The 14,962-nt window shown below is 51.8% G+C and overlaps 1 protein-coding gene across 7 annotated transcripts in view; it reads left to right on the top strand.

Annotated features, from left to right (window-relative positions):
- Positions 1 to 14,962, top strand: part of PITPNM2 (phosphatidylinositol transfer protein membrane associated 2) — a 125,952-nt gene that overhangs the window by 46,887 nt on the left and 64,103 nt on the right. The gene's annotated exons all lie outside the window — the stretch shown is intronic.

Genomic DNA, 14,962 nt, shown 5'->3' with positions numbered 1-14,962 from the left:
GGATGGGCTTTGGTATCAGCCCTTCTGCGGCGCTCGCCACGGCTGCCTGTTGTCGACTTGTCTCTGCCACCAAGGCACTTTACCCTTTTGCTGTCACCTCTGGCACTGTGAACCTAGTGCCAGTGACAGGCTGGATTAAAGAAAATCCCGTGGGCTTGTCCCTTTTTGCGTGCTCTTGCTTTCTGCCTTCCTCTGTCCTCCAACAGCGAAAGTCAACGAAGCGAGTTTCACATCAGCTTCTTGGGGGTGCTTTCGCTCCCCGTAAGAGGGTTTCGTTTTAAAGCAGCTATTTTCAGTTGCGTAAAATGGAAGATGCAGAGCTGTCCGACGTGTAAGCCATCGGTGGGCTGGCAGGTCGCTTCCAAAGCTTGCCATCGTCCTTTTTTCCTTTTCAGCCCTGCTGAAAAAAGTGCCTGAGCCTGTGTTTGAGAAAGCAATGGTTTGGTTTGGATTCGGTTAATTTATTTATTTTGTAAATAGCAGGTACTTGCAACGTTGTATCTAGCAGGAAACAAAAACAGCCCTTGGAAAGGGACAGGGCTGCCGGGATCTCCCTGGTGGATCTGCAGGCGGTGGTGGCCCTCCCCTTCGCTCCGGTTTCCTCTCCCGATTTCAGGGACCGGTTGGGATCAGCTGCATCTCTGAGTTCCCATTCATTTTTGGAGTCGCAATTCTGGTTAGTTTGGAACGTGGAAATTTTCCCGTGCTTTCGCTAATTGTGGCCGTTCCACTCCGTTGTCGTCGTTGTCACTCAATGTATTTTTGAACATTGGGGGTGAAAAGTGACAGCGTAACAGTGAAACTCCTCGCGAGGCTGCTGTGTGTCACCCTGGCTGGTTTAGTGACAACCCTGTGTTTTGCAGAGCTGTTGAGTCGTGCGAGCCCCGCGGTCGCTGGTGGCAAGCGTGCGCTGGCCCCAGCATGGCTCGCGCTGCCCCGCGCCGCCGGCACGGCCTCTCCTCGAGTCCTCTGTCCTCCCCCTCTAGCCTCAGGCTAAGCTGTTAAGCTTTTTACTAGCATTTGGAGGGTTTTGGTTGTTATCAACTTTATTAAAAATACTGAAGTTGAATAGAGCTGGACTGAGAAAGGAGGGGTAGGTGGGTCTTGGCGACAGCTTGCATTTCAGTGGGAGAGGAGAGGGGATGAGGCCTTGGATGGCATAATCCTTGATGCCAGTTTAATTCTCCCTGATGGCCTCTCTCCTCTGGTCTTTGCCTGTGTAATTACGCTAAAAAGGGAAGGTGAGTGAACGGCAAACGTCCGTCGTGCACCAGGCTGTAGTACGGAGCGCTCGTCTTCTGCGGAAAAACAGCCTGTGATGTGGTCAGCGCTGCTTATTTTATGTTGACCTCATGCTTTCCAAAAAGTATCATTTCCAATTGCCCTTCTCTGCCCTGTCTGGCCGCCTTTTCCTCCTTGCTCTGGTTTTACAAGGAATTGGTCGGAGGTGGTGGCCAGCTGCGTGGCTGCGTGGGCTGCGGCAGAGCTGCCGGTCTGCGCGAGGCGAGGGTCCAGCCTCGGGACTGCAGTTCTGCGCTCACCCGGATAACGACGCTCTAATTCCCTCTTCTTCTAGCTCTCACATGCCGCGTTATCCCTCTGGCAGCATTCCTCTCCCTGTTAGGGTAAAGAGCTTTTTATCACGTGTTATGTTGAGACGTAAGCCTGCCCCGAGCTGCCTGGGGCTCGGGAGGAGCTTCCCGAGTGGGCAGGTAGGATATAACTACCCGCTTGTGCGAGTCGGGGGCATCCTTTGGAGCATCTGGTGCTGGCTGCTGTCAGACGGGGCACGTGAGATGGACCGAGGGCTTGATGCACAATGATAATCCTTATTTTATTTTTTTCCTAATCTCCCGCTAGTATTTCTTTTTCATCCCACCCTGGCTTGGTGCCCTGCTTGCAGCCTGTAAGAAATGTTGGTGTTACAAGCAGTCAGCTTCCAGAATTTGGAGACTTCATAGTGCCATGCTGAAGAGAGCTGGAGGAGGACAAACATTAGTAGATCCCGCAGATGAAGCCATAAGTCATCAGTCTGGGGTGAGCTTGGCTTGAGTTGCAATAGCATGGCAAAATTAAAAACATCCATGGCGCAGTTGAGCAACTGCGACAATATTTTAGAAATGATATATGTTTAAAAAAAAAGAATTAATAGGGTGTCACTAAAAGCATGCGTTGTTCGTGCTGCTGTTGCTTGTGCTTTGCTTTTCTTTCTTGTAATTAGCAAGACTGGTATTTTTAGGGCAGCTTTGCAGCTCGTCTTTTTTCTGCCAAGTTGGCTAAAAACTTGGTCTCAAGTGACATGAGAAATACTCTCTTGGAAACCGATGCCGTATATATCCTGAACTTTCCCTTCTGCTGATGTCTGGCTTTGTTCCTTAAAATTGCGACACCAGGAGCTGGGCTAAAGGTGTCCCCTCTATTAAAGCGCGTGCCTGTGGCTGTTATGTGATTAAACACACTTGGATGGTCTTTGCAGATAAGGCTGACCGCCTGCAATGTTTTTGTTTGCTTTAGCTTTCGGGTGGTATTAGCCTTAGTTGTAACCTCTTTTGGTTTCTGTTATCCTTTAAACAGACTTCCTAGAGCTCTGGTCCTGCAGCGCAATCCGTGCAGACGGATTCCTTCGTCATCCGCGTGGTTTCCTCGCGGAGCCGAGGTCTCGGGTCGCGGTGAGGAGGGCGGACGCCGCGCTGCCGCCGCCTCGTGCGGGGCCGTCCTCTCGCCGCGGACGTGGGGCCGCTGAAGCCCAGCGGCGAGGTCCACGCGCTCTGCCTCCTCAGGGGCAGCGTCCCTGCGGTGAACGCTGGGCTGGGGCATGAAGCGCTTGACGACACCACAGTGTTTTCTTTTCTCCATGGGATATGGGGAAAAAAAGCCCCAAGCCAGTCCCAGTTTCTGGAAGCACCCTGGTGCTGCTGAGCCCGGCGGTGTGACACAGCCGTGGAAGGCCTGGGAACGCTTTGCTGTCCCTGTGCCTGAATTCCAGTAGCTTCTTCGTGACGGCGGTTATCTCTGTAAAGCAGAAAGTCAGAGTGTCTCGTGCGTAAATCTGGTTGTGACCCCAAAGAGCTGGGTCTCGCTCAGCACTGCTGAGCAGAAATCTCCTCTGCTGTGCTGCGAGCCCCCGGCCTGGCAGAGGGACCTTGTCTCGGGCAGGGTGGTGTGGGCAGACCCCGGGTTTTCCTACCTGACTCTTGCACCAGCTGACTGTCACTGGGGGTGATATATTCAAATACCGTCCGGAACTCCTAAAAGGCCAATGCAGTGTTTGTGTTACTGATTTCCGGAGTTTTGACTTTGCTGCAATTCAGGATTTTAGCTTACTGATCTAGCAAAAATAAGAGCAGATCTGAGGGAAAGCAGAAATTGCACTTTTAGGCTAATGGAGCTGTGTTGTGTTTGACAAACGCGTAGCTAATCTGCTGAAAAGGGGAGAGGGTTGACCTTTAATGAAAAGTTATTAGATGCTGAATAGCTGTTAAATTGCTGTACTAATAAAATGGACAATCCTCTCTAGCTTGTCTCCTCAAAGTATTCTTATTAATTGAGAACCCCTTTAATCCATTCTTTTAAAAATTAATTACCATTTTGGAAAACACTTCTGTGACTGTAGCGACTTGATTCAGATTAAATTGGAGTTATGTCTTGTTTCCTTTATATACGTTAGCTGCAATTTATGGACTCTTTTGATAATACTGACTTCATATATAAAAGCTTAAGACTTCTAAGAGCAGGTTTAATGGGCTGACTTTTTTGTCAGGGTGTTCTCAATTGGCAGCAAATAGAAAGCTAGAAATGAGATGAGAAAACTGGGTCTGGTGCTTGGAGCAAGAACTTGTACATTGCTTTCAATTCAGCTACTGATTTCTGAGTTGATTCTGTGCAAGCGTTCAGATAGCTTGGTCTAAAATACACGGAGAGCTTCAGGGTCCCTCAGACGCTTGTGTTACCTATGTGCAAAACGTGGATAACTCTTATCCCTGGGCATACTTGTCCTCTCATGTCTTTCCTCCTCTCTTCGTGCCATGTCATGATCAAAGTTGAGATGTCCAAGCTCTTTGGCTTCTCTACCTGGAAGGTGCTGTTAAAGCTTTTGGATGTGCCAAAACTTCCAGCTTCTGGTGATTTTGAACTTCCATGTGTCTTCTAGAGGTTTTTAGATCCCGCGAGCTGGCAGTGGTGAGGAGGGTGAGCAGTGATGGAAGGGGGCTGGAAGAGCTGCAGCCAGCGGATCACTGCTGCGTGCGAGCGGTGTCCCCGCTGGTGGCCAGGCGCCTCTGGGACCGTCCGTTGGGGCCAGCACACACGTGCAGTCTCAATGCTGCGGTCTAAGAAAGCCCAGATCCTGAATCAGGTCACTGTTTACAAAGCAGATTTATGTCATATATAAATAGAGCTGTAACGCCCTTCAGCGAAGGGCATGTGTGGCTCCCGCAGAGGTCGTGCCACGCTCCTGCTCTCCGATACGCTGACTCGCGGAGCCGCGGTAGCGCCAGCCAAGACGCTCCAAAGGCACGAAACGACGGGCGAGACCCGGGAGCTCTCAACACAGCTTAATTACACCTGATGTTATCATGATATGACTCAGGGATGGTGCTTTCTGGTAAGAGATTTAAAGAAGTCGTCAAAGCTTTGGGGAGTTTTGCCTTCGCGGTGGCCGTGCCTGCGGGAGAGGGCTGGGGCGCGCGCAGGGAACCTGTTGGTTCTTGGAGAAATCCATTAACTGCAGTGCTTTCCAGGAATTACTTTGCTTTCCACAGAAATCACGGATGGATACAAAGGTGGTAGGTAAGAGGCAATAGAATTTCTTCTGCATTTTTCGCCCACAGCTGGCTGCGTTTCTGCATTATTGGTGAGTGATATATGGGCACTGCTTTGCTAATGGTTCCAGTTATCGGTGAAACTTGATTTACCGGAGCTTCCCCACTCGTTTATAAAATGATCTGGCAACCAAAGCTGAAGGAGGGAGGCGGCCGGTCCTGAGCCAGCGCCACCGTCAGCCCTGATCTGCATGTTGGCCCAGGTCGCTTTTCTCTCCGTACCTGTTTCCCCCACAAACGAGGGCTGATGATGCCTGCCTGGCTCCTGAGGCCATGGCAAAGCTTTGCGAAGGTGTCGTGGGCTGCGAGGCCCTTGCCGGGAGCGCAGCCGGGCGCCAGCCGCGTTTCACTGCTGCTGGACGGTCGTTGCTGTCGACCACGTTGGGCGGCTCGGTCGAACGGCGTCATTTCCTCTCTTCTTGCCCGAGCCTACCTCGGGGCCTGCGTTCTCCTCCTCCGGCGGTGCTCCGTGTCCTCGGCTCCAGGCCAATCCCGAGTTTTCCCTTTCCGCCCGTCCTTCGCCGGGGAGTGCTCGGGGAAAGCCCGCCGGCGGCTTGGCCCGGGGTGGCCGCCGCGACGTGACCCGAGGCGGGTTTGGACCGACGGTGTCCAGATGGGCTGGCGGTGCCCATGTTTCTTTAGCGGGTGCCATTTTCTTTTCCAGTTGTATCATGTTTTGTTTTACAACTAATCTGATTGCTGCAAAACGGTGTAAATCATAACTGAACTGCATGAAAGAAATGCGAGGCCGTATAGCAGGCCCTGAGTTTAGTCTAGAGAAGGGTTTGCAGGTCTAGTGCGGAAACACGCTGCACTTCATGCATTTGACTTCTGTGCGAGCTTTTTTGAACCCAGAGGTGCAGCTGGCCTCCGCGGTGCCGTCGGCTGCCTCGCGTCCGGATCCGTCCCTGCACCTGGGCGGTCTGTGATGGTTGGCTTTACTGCAGGTGTCCTCTGCCCTGAGGTGCGTGAAGGTTTCTCTGTGTTGGGGGACACCAGAAGGTGGATGGCTGTGGCGGAGGAGAGGTACCAGGGCTGCTGAGAAAGTGGTTGGTACATTCAGAAACGGAATTGAAGAGGCAATTTAAAAAACTATATATAAAAGAACTAACAAGGCGGTGGAAGCAAATTACATTCGTGTTTCTGTTTTTTAACGAGCGCTTTAAATGCTTTGCAGGTATTTGTTGTGGAGGCTTTTTAAATCCCGTCTCTAGGGTCTGCTTGCATCAATGGTATAGATAGAATTTGACTCTTATTTTCCCTTCCAATACCCTATGGCAGAGCATCCTATGTTTTTCGTCTTTTGTCTCTCCGGTTTGTATCTCACTGCAGAGGATGCGTTCGGTTTGCCTCCTGCGCTGTGCCTGTAAAACTGTGCGTCTGCTTCTGTTTCTGTGCCCTGAAACCTTGGTTATTTTCTCAGAAATGACACCAATCAGTAGGGTTTTGTCCAAGCTCCTGGCTGAACTAGTGCATCGAGGTTTTATGGGAGTTTGGGGATTCTGCTGCTGGCAATGCCGAGGTCTCGGGCAGATCTGAGTTTAACTCCACCCTACCAAAGCCCGAGGCTTGGATCGCCTCGCGAGTCCGGCTTCGGTTTCCAGCTCTGGCTATATTTTAAGTGATACTAGTATCACTGTGTACGTCCAGTGGTGGTGGTTTTTCTTTCTTTCTTCCCTTTTTCCTGCTTCTGCGTGCTAATTTTACACAGCCCATATCTGCCGGGGGGGTGGAGTACCATTAGCACTTTGATGGGCTTTGACCCTCGCTGTCGTGGCTCTGGCGTGGGGGATTAGGGCTAGTGCGAGGCGAGCGGACACTTTCCAGACTTAAAATCCCATCCGTCCTGGGCAGACAGAGGTTGCAAGCAGCAGCCCGGGCGAGTCCGCAGGGTTTTCCCGGGCCGGCACCGCTGCCGGCCGGGGCGCAGGAGAGCCTGGCAGCTGGCACGGCTCGGGAATGAGTCACCGTGCCGTTGGAGGCAGCGCTAGCGCCGGGATTTGTTCTTGGTCATTATGCGAGCTCTGTGGGAAACTTGCCTGGATGTGCATCGCGCCTGGATGCGTAATGGAAAATAACTGTCTTAGCGGTGGGGTTAGCAAGCAAAGCCGCTTAGGCTGGAGCTGGGTCTTAATAGCTGGATCGATAGTTTTTTGCATAGTTGTTAAGACAAGCTGCCCTCTCCTAGCGCTTTAAAACTGCTGTAGCCTCGGTTGCTTTGCAGATGTGCTTTCTCCGGGGATCGCCCGGCTGCGGGGCGGTTCGGTGCCAGCTCCCGGACCGGTCGGTGTGCGCGTCCGCGGAAGCACGGCTCTTCCTCTGCCAGCCCGAAGGAGGGACCCACCAACCTGGCGTTGGACCCACCAACCTTCAGTCTGGCCTCCCTCGCTGCGGTACCCCGGGAGGCCGAGGCTTGGGAGCCGGAGCTGATGGTTTGGAAATGCTCCGTCGCCCCGCGTGCAGGACGCGGAGCTACGGAGGGGAAGAACGAACACCAGCCCCAAAATGTGCTGAATAACGAGCTGAAAGTGGTTATTGATCACCCGTGCGCTGCTCTTATCCTGCTGCAATCTCCGAGCAGCCAGCAATTCTTTTTTTTCCTTTAAATCATTTTCAAAGGCACTTATGAAATATTTAGCGTAATTATTTCCAAGATCAAAACTGCAAAGAAATTGCACAGCCACAGAAACCTTGTTAATCTGTTGGTGTTATGGATGAAAGAAGCAATAGAGATATTAAACATTTACCACTCTTGTGCAAAATGGCCTCTCGCTTTCAATCTCCATTGCAACATTATTCATCAACCTTCACTGCTGCGGTTCTGTTAAGGTTTTTTGCTTCCTATGCATGATTTTTAGGTGCTATTACAAGTTTCCCCTGATGGAGTAGGACTTATTTTCTCTATCCGTATTTTGCCTTTAGGCAAGGCAAATCTCAGCCTAATGAAACCAGTGTGAAATATTACGGTGCTGTAGCAGTGACTCTGCAATCTGACAGTGTTTCCCCGTATGAAATAGTCTTTTTAAACCAGCTATGAATGTTCTTTCCCTTTTTCGCATGATATTTGCATAAGTGAGGTAGTAAAATATGATTTCCATCGAGGCTGTGAGCGCTGAAGAGTGGGCGTAGCTGTTGATGCCTCAGTCCGATGGGAAGCTCCCGGCGAAGCGAGCTGAAGGCCGTCCAGAGCCGACCCGAATGCCAAAGCAGGAGCGGCACATCACGTGCCTCCGAAACCTGGTTTAGTCGATCTGCAGGTATTTGGAGGGCAGGATGAGAATTCGAAATAACGTTGAGGAAATAGTCTGAAATGGGCTGTAATTTGGTAAAGAGGAGTGCAAAGGCTCATGAATAAACGATGGAAGGGGGAACGGCTGGGGCGAGGGAGGTGCCGTAAAGGCTGCAGTGGGTTTCGGGCTGAGCGGCAAACGCCGGCCGTATCCTGCTGGCAAACGCTGTATGGGGGTGCTTGTTTTTCCTGTGGCACTCTTCATAGAAAGTTTTTTTCATATAAAGCTATCCTCCTCTTTCTTCTGGCCTGCTGCGGCTCAGCACCGCTCTTAGAGATGTGGATCGGTGGGAGAAGGGGTGAAGGAGCAGTAAGGGTTAACGCAGGGCTGGAAAACATGACCGCTGAAGAGATACTGAAAGAATTAGGGTTGTTTAATTCAGAAGAAGAACCAAGGAGAGGGACACGGTGTACATCTTCGAATGTGGAAAAAACGGTATTGCAGACGAGTTGTTAATGAACCGCTCGCTGCCTCTCCTGAGATAAGGACAAGAAGAGATAGGCTTGAATTGTAGCAAGAGCAATTTAGGTTAGACGGCGAAAGCCTTCAACCTCTGTAAACAATCTGGGGGCTGCAAGGTTCCTTGTTTTTGCAGCTTGGAGCATATCTCTTTATTCCCACACTCGGAAACGAGAGGAATAGCCCTGTTTCCCAAGCGGCGCTGGAGGGGAAGGCTGGCTGGTGGGTCTGCGCCGGGTTTGCTCTCGGCCGTGGCCCGGGAGCTGCGGAGCGACTTGGCCGGCGGCTGCTCGCGGCGCTCCGGCACCCTCAGCCTCGCGGCTCCGGCGGCTGGCTCGAGGGAAAATCCTGCCGGGGAGAAGGTAATTTGTTGTTTGTGTGCTGCGTAACCGGTCGGATTAGAGAGGAAGAACTCCTATGACGTCCTGCTCTTGTGGTTGATTTAACGAGGAAAAAAATACAGGGTGTAGGATGGTTTGAACGTGGTTCCTCGTGCAACTAATGGGGAGAGAAGGACTGGTGCATGCACATACACATATATATGTGATTTCTCCTTGTTTTCAGCACGTACTGCTGAGACCCGGGCTAAGAGCAAGCTGTTAGAAGTGGGTCTGCCCCGTCCCCCCTGCTCGGCCGAGCGGGGAAGCCGGGCTGGGCCGCAGGGCGCTCGGCTGGGTTTCGTGACCGCTTGGTTGGCCCAGGGCAAAGCGGCTACTTGGAAACTTTTAACCTTTAGTTTCAGATGATTCTTTTTAATATCCGCCGTTATCCTCAGCATCAGCGGAAGGATTAGAGCCTGGTTTGTCTTTCCCTCTGAACTCATCTGTGATTGCGCTGTGCATATTAGCTCTTTTAATGGCTCTCTTTATTAGTTCATTAGTGCGTAACCTCCAGGCATGGCATGACTTGAAACATTTATTTTCCAGGCAAAGTTGAGCTGATGGACTTCACCTGTTCCCCTCCAGGTTAGCCTGTCAAACGGGGGGCACTCGCTTTGCACCGTAGCGTCATTTATAAAGCAGACGAAGGGGAGCGAAGTCTTCCTCCCCCCAAATGTTAACGGGAATGGAAAGGATGAAGAAACAGCATGATATTCTGGAATACTTAAGGAAAGATGTTGTGTGTGTCATGTTTTTATTTTATTTTTTTCTTCAAGCTAGCATTTGGCTGCCCGGTGAACTATAACAAGATTTAATAGCTGCAGTGTAGCTATATTGCGTTTGGACGGGTTCCATCCTTCTGTTGTAATAAACGTCTGCTTTACAGTGAGCCCTTAAATTCTATAAGTGACGTCAAATTGTATCTAATAATGGAAAAAAGATTAAGTACTGTAAACCCGACTTGCTCCCTGTGCCTTTCTTCTCAAGCAGTGTTTTGTCTTCAGCGTGTCGCGGCGCTATCTGCATTTGCAGATCTAAATTTTTTTGCGGATCTAAACCCAGTCTTGAAACGGGGCTGTGTGAGCGTCTGCATAAAAACTTCAATTTTGAAAAGACCTGGCAGATTCGACGTGTGATTAAGATGTCTGATTACAGAGAACGCTGCTTACTGACGCAGTACCCTTTAAACAGGAATGGTGCAAACGGTACATTTTTAGGGTGCTTTAAGTCTTTCTCTTGACTTTTCAAGGCCTGATCAGTGGTGTTTTTATCTGCTTGACTATCAGTCAGCAGATAGGACTGATCCTGCACTCAAACTCTCTCTCGCATGGGCACTAAAGGACTGGGAAGATGAAATGACATGCTGCTTGGAATGGGGAGTTTTCAGTTTTAGTAACATTGGGTTTTTGGGTGAATAATTATAGCCATAAAGTTACTAAATGGAAATTTGGGGCGTTTTAAGCTTTTAATATGAACATTGTCTGGAAAATGTCCCATTGCCTGTGCAGGAGAAATCACTTCTGGGGGGGCAGAAGGGAATGGTCAAATACAAGCACTCAATATTCATCTACTTGGAAAACCCTCATAAACTGCGTTTTGCCCTTGACTTTTATGTAGTTGTTCATGTGACCGGAGGAGATGGTGTTGCTCCAGTCGATACTGCGCTGAGGGGCGCGTGCTGGTGGAGAACTTCTCCCAAGGGGTGGGGACACCATGGACAAAACCAAACGGGAGCTTCTTTGGGAGCTGAAGCTTAGGGAGATGCCGGCTGGCAGCCCAGGCTTGTTTGGAGCTGGAGTTGACCGTTTGGCGTTGGACAAGAGAGCGGGGTAGGCTTTGAAGGGGCTGAGGGCGAGCGTGAAGAGCTGTTTGACGTGGTAGAGGAGGAGCTGCTGGCAAAGAGGTAGCAAGAGAGGGGTGATGTGGTCCGAGTGACGGATTAGGGGAGCGGTCTGTTCAGCAGTGACGCTCTGGGTGGACGAGGCAGAGCGAGATTGCGTTTGGGCCAGGAAAGAGGATGCCGCATTAATCAAGACGTGAGCATCGAAGCTGCCTGTGAAAAAGTGCTGACTCTGGCTCCTAGGAATCTGTTTTACGTTTATGCTGCCTCTTCCAACGGCACAAATAAATCAGAGCGCAATATGCACGCAGCACGAGCAGCCTTGGGAGGCCGCTGGGTCCCTCCGAGGAGCTCGGCAGGGCAGGGCGGTGGCTGGGCCGTGGAGGCGGCCGTTGCTGCCCCAGGCCTGGGTGTTCTGGGCAGTTGGGACCGGTGCTGCCAGCTCTTGAACACCTCTTTCTCCAAGGAGGCGTCTGTTGGGGGGTGGAGGAGATGTAAAGAACCTAAAGGAAGCCTTTGGGTAGGTAGGTGGGGTCTCTAGGTAATACCTTTGCTAGTGCTTTTATTGTTACGTGCTTGGCTTGGCTTGCTTAGCTGTTTTTGTTAACTATTTTTCATTTCTCAGCTACGCGGAGCTATTCCAAGGGAAATCGTTCAGTAGGTGAGCGGTGGGTATAGATCTTCAGCTCATTAGTGTGATCTTTCGTAGGGGAGACTCTCCTCAACTTGAGAAAGCAGCAGAGCCCTGAGCCGGCGGTGGCGGATGGGAACCGGGAGCGCAGTCCCGGGGCCGGTGCCTGCCTCTGCCGTTGGCCGCGGCGTGACTGCTCGCGATGGGTTTTTCTTTCCTGGGGCAAGTCCTTTTACTTTCTAATAGTGTAAAATGAACCTCCTGCGTGAGGCTGGAGAAAGCTAATTACAGTTGCCATCTGCTTCTAGGGCTTTATTTCTCCCCTATTGAATTTGTGAAATAGCGGCCCTGACACGGGGCGCGCCGCTGCTTCAGCGGTTTAGCTCGTTTTAGTCCTAAAAAGCGTCTGTGCTCAGCAGCCTGCACATGGAGAATGTGAGCTGAGCACAAATTAGCTGCTGAAGCGATGGCTGGGAGAGTTGTAACAGCGCAGCTGGGAGCAGAGCAATAACGGGGCTCTTATAGCCCGGCTCTGCTGCTGTGATTGCTTTTCCTGCGCTGGACCCAGCCGGCATGCAGAGGAGCCGGGGGTTTTGCTGCAGTGGTCATCTCCCGTTCCCTTCGGGGCCAGGCAGGGTATAGCCTCCGGGACTCCAGCAACACAGTTCAAATACCCTTGATGCATTAATTACATTAATTACATTAGGTCAGTTGTCATCAGACCCTGGTGCTTCCAGGGTGCCTGCCCCCAGCAGCAACTTCACAAGCCGAGTCTGGTGTTTTGCTGGGTCTCTCGATCTCTTCACTTCTGCAGATCCTGATAGCCTCCCTCCTTTAAAAAGGGCACAGCTTGAGGAAGTTTATCATTGTTGTGAAGGGAACTGTTCAGATCAAAAGAAAATGCAGTAAACTCTGCGTTAGCCTCCAGACCGCCTGGAACAGTAGCTCAGAGGTGGACCTGACTCATCGCAGCAGGATATTGACTCTGGAGCCTAATCACGATGCTTTGAGAACCTGATTTTAAAATAATTGAGGTATAAAATTATGTGCCTGGCTTTTGCAGTTACTACAGCTCTCCGTATAAATTGAATAATGGTCTGTACAAATGTGCCACTTGGCTATAGCAGAAATAGCAGCGAGTCTGAAAGCGTCCTGCGTCACTGTTGTTTCTCTCTGGCCGCGAGAAGCGGAGGGTGAGTCCAGGTGTGCGAGAAGCGGAGGGTGAGTCCAGGTGTGCGAGTTGCTGTGGGTTTTCACCAGTCCTGGCTGTGCCGCGGCAGCCGCCGGGGTTTGGCAAAGCTGCAGAAGGTCCAGCTTGGTGCTCCAAGGCTGGGCAGCCGAAATCCAGCCTGCCGTCGAAACGCCGGCCCCTTGCAGCCCCGGCACCTTCTGCATCCCTGCTCAAACACCTTTGGCTGTTTGTAGCGGAGACCCTGCAATGGGCTGGAGGAGGGTAAGTGCCGGGGGCCCAGCCGGTATCCTGATGCCCTTTCTCCAAAGCTGCCTTGTGGCTCCCTTGCTTCCAGGAGGGCTTCCTCTTCTCTCTGTAGCTGGCATGGTGTCTGCAGTGTTTGCTCTCTCCGGTGGTTTCTTTGGGCACTACAGCCCGCAGTCTGGGTGTGCTTTGATTCTCTGACGTCCCAGGACTTGCGGAGGTGCCGCTGTCCTCGGAGCGAGGTGTCTGAAAGCTCAACTCAGTGCGGTCCGTCCCCGTTGGCGTGGTGTTCCCCGAGCCCCGAAGCCACTTAATGCCTGTGCTTCTCCCTCCTGGTTCACCGTTAGCCTGGGCCCCGCTGCCCTGATGAGGGCCAGGGCAGGTGGGTTTCGGGTCGAAGGAGCCCAGGCTGCAACCTTAGCAAGATGCCTTTTTAAAATCAGACTGGCTTTGAAAGAAAAAAAAAAGCAGAGGCAAACAAATCCGGCCGACGGGCACGTCGACCACCAGGCTGAATTTTAAACACTGGCTGCAGAGAAATGGGAAGCTGGAGGGGGGCTCTGCAGAGCTGCCCTGGGTCCTACAAAGCCCAGTGGGAGGGTAGACCAGTTGCCCGGAGCCCAGTGCCGCGGGGGGGCTGCTGCACGGCCCCCGGTGCTGGCTGCTCTGGCCAAACGGTGGTGGCGGTGGGGGTGGTTTAGTCTATAATAAAATAAACTCCCTTGGCCGTCTGAATTATTACCTGCGTGGCACTTCATTATAAACACATTTTTTTTCATCTTGCTACTGGTTCCCTGCCATTTTATTGCCTCTAAGCTTCTATTTTGGTTTTACTCGTCTCTCTCAATCGATGGAAATGTCCAGTTTTTAGCAAGCAGCCAAGGCAGACGTGAGCGATGTCCCTGCGGTGGGAGCGAGTCTGCTTGAGATCGCTTTGGGGGGAGGCAAGGGGAGGGGTGAAGCTTTTAAATCTAATTTTCAAAGATCGCAAAGCATAACGAGCTGCTCGAGACATGCCGCCGCATCTCCCACTGCCGCCAGCCCCGGGAGGTGGGATCCCGGCGCCGCGCGGCCCCGCGCCCCGGCCTGCCTGTGGGATCCAGCCCACGGCGCTGCTTGTTGTTCTTTGCCATGGCGCTAATTAAAAACCATCTAATGAGATTATCCCCACCTGTTCTGGAGGATTAGTTTGATGGAAGAAACCCTGCGTGTGCGCGCGTGCACTTAGCAGTGCCGGGGAGGGCAGGCGTCCCAGAACGAGTCTCCCCAGGGTTGGCCATGTCAATGGCTTTCTCTTCTTTTCTCTTCTTTTCTCTTCTACCCACACAGGTGACTGACAGCAATAAAATGAATTTCAAAATAAATTGTTCAGGTGCTGCAGCACTAGACAGCCAGCCCTGCCGGGAGAGGGTGGGAAGGCCCTCCGCCCTGGGGGAGTCTGGCGTGTCCAGGGATGTCGCGCTGCCCAGGAAGCAGCTAGGCAGATGGGAAGGCGGTAGAGCTGGGCGGTCACGCCGAATTTTGTCCTTAGTCGCTTTGTGACAGCGGATTTTCTTTCTTTACTGACCTCTTGAAGCCTCGTAGGAGGCTGGCGAGGTGCTGTGCCGACGCGACGTGGCGCTGGGGCCTGCTGATGGCCATGGTGGAGTTCCCAGATACCAGCATAGTCCACTAGATCAGCTGGTTGGTTTTATTCTTCAGTGTGTTGAGTTTTTTTATTTTTCCCCAAAGTGTAGGCTTTTTGTCCGTATTGGCTTCAGCAGCTCTATCTGAAGAGCGTCAATAAGCAGGGACAGCAGAAAGGAGAGGTTGGGGAGGCAGAGGGGCCGGGCTCGTGCTTTACGTGCCAGGGAAGCGGCCGTCGAGTGATGACGTTGTGCTGGGGCTGGTTTCCCTGACAGCAGACGGCTTCACTTCTTGCGTCCTCTCCTTGTTTTCCCCTTCCTTACGTTATTTCGACACCTTTATCCACGGCCTATGGGGAGTCTTAAGGATATTTGGAAAGTTACTGTTTTAAGCCTGGGTGTAGTAAATGCTGGGGGTTTTTTATGTAATGATTTTCTTAAATTGCCTTGAGGCTGGGTATGATGGGCCGTTTTCTGTTGCT

Source organism: Dromaius novaehollandiae, chromosome 17 (assembly GCF_036370855.1).
Source record: "Dromaius novaehollandiae isolate bDroNov1 chromosome 17, bDroNov1.hap1, whole genome shotgun sequence".
Taxonomy (NCBI): Eukaryota; Metazoa; Chordata; class Aves; order Casuariiformes; family Dromaiidae; genus Dromaius; species Dromaius novaehollandiae.
The sequence above is the reverse complement of the archived record's forward strand: the minus strand, read 5'-3'. Positions and strand labels throughout refer to the sequence as shown.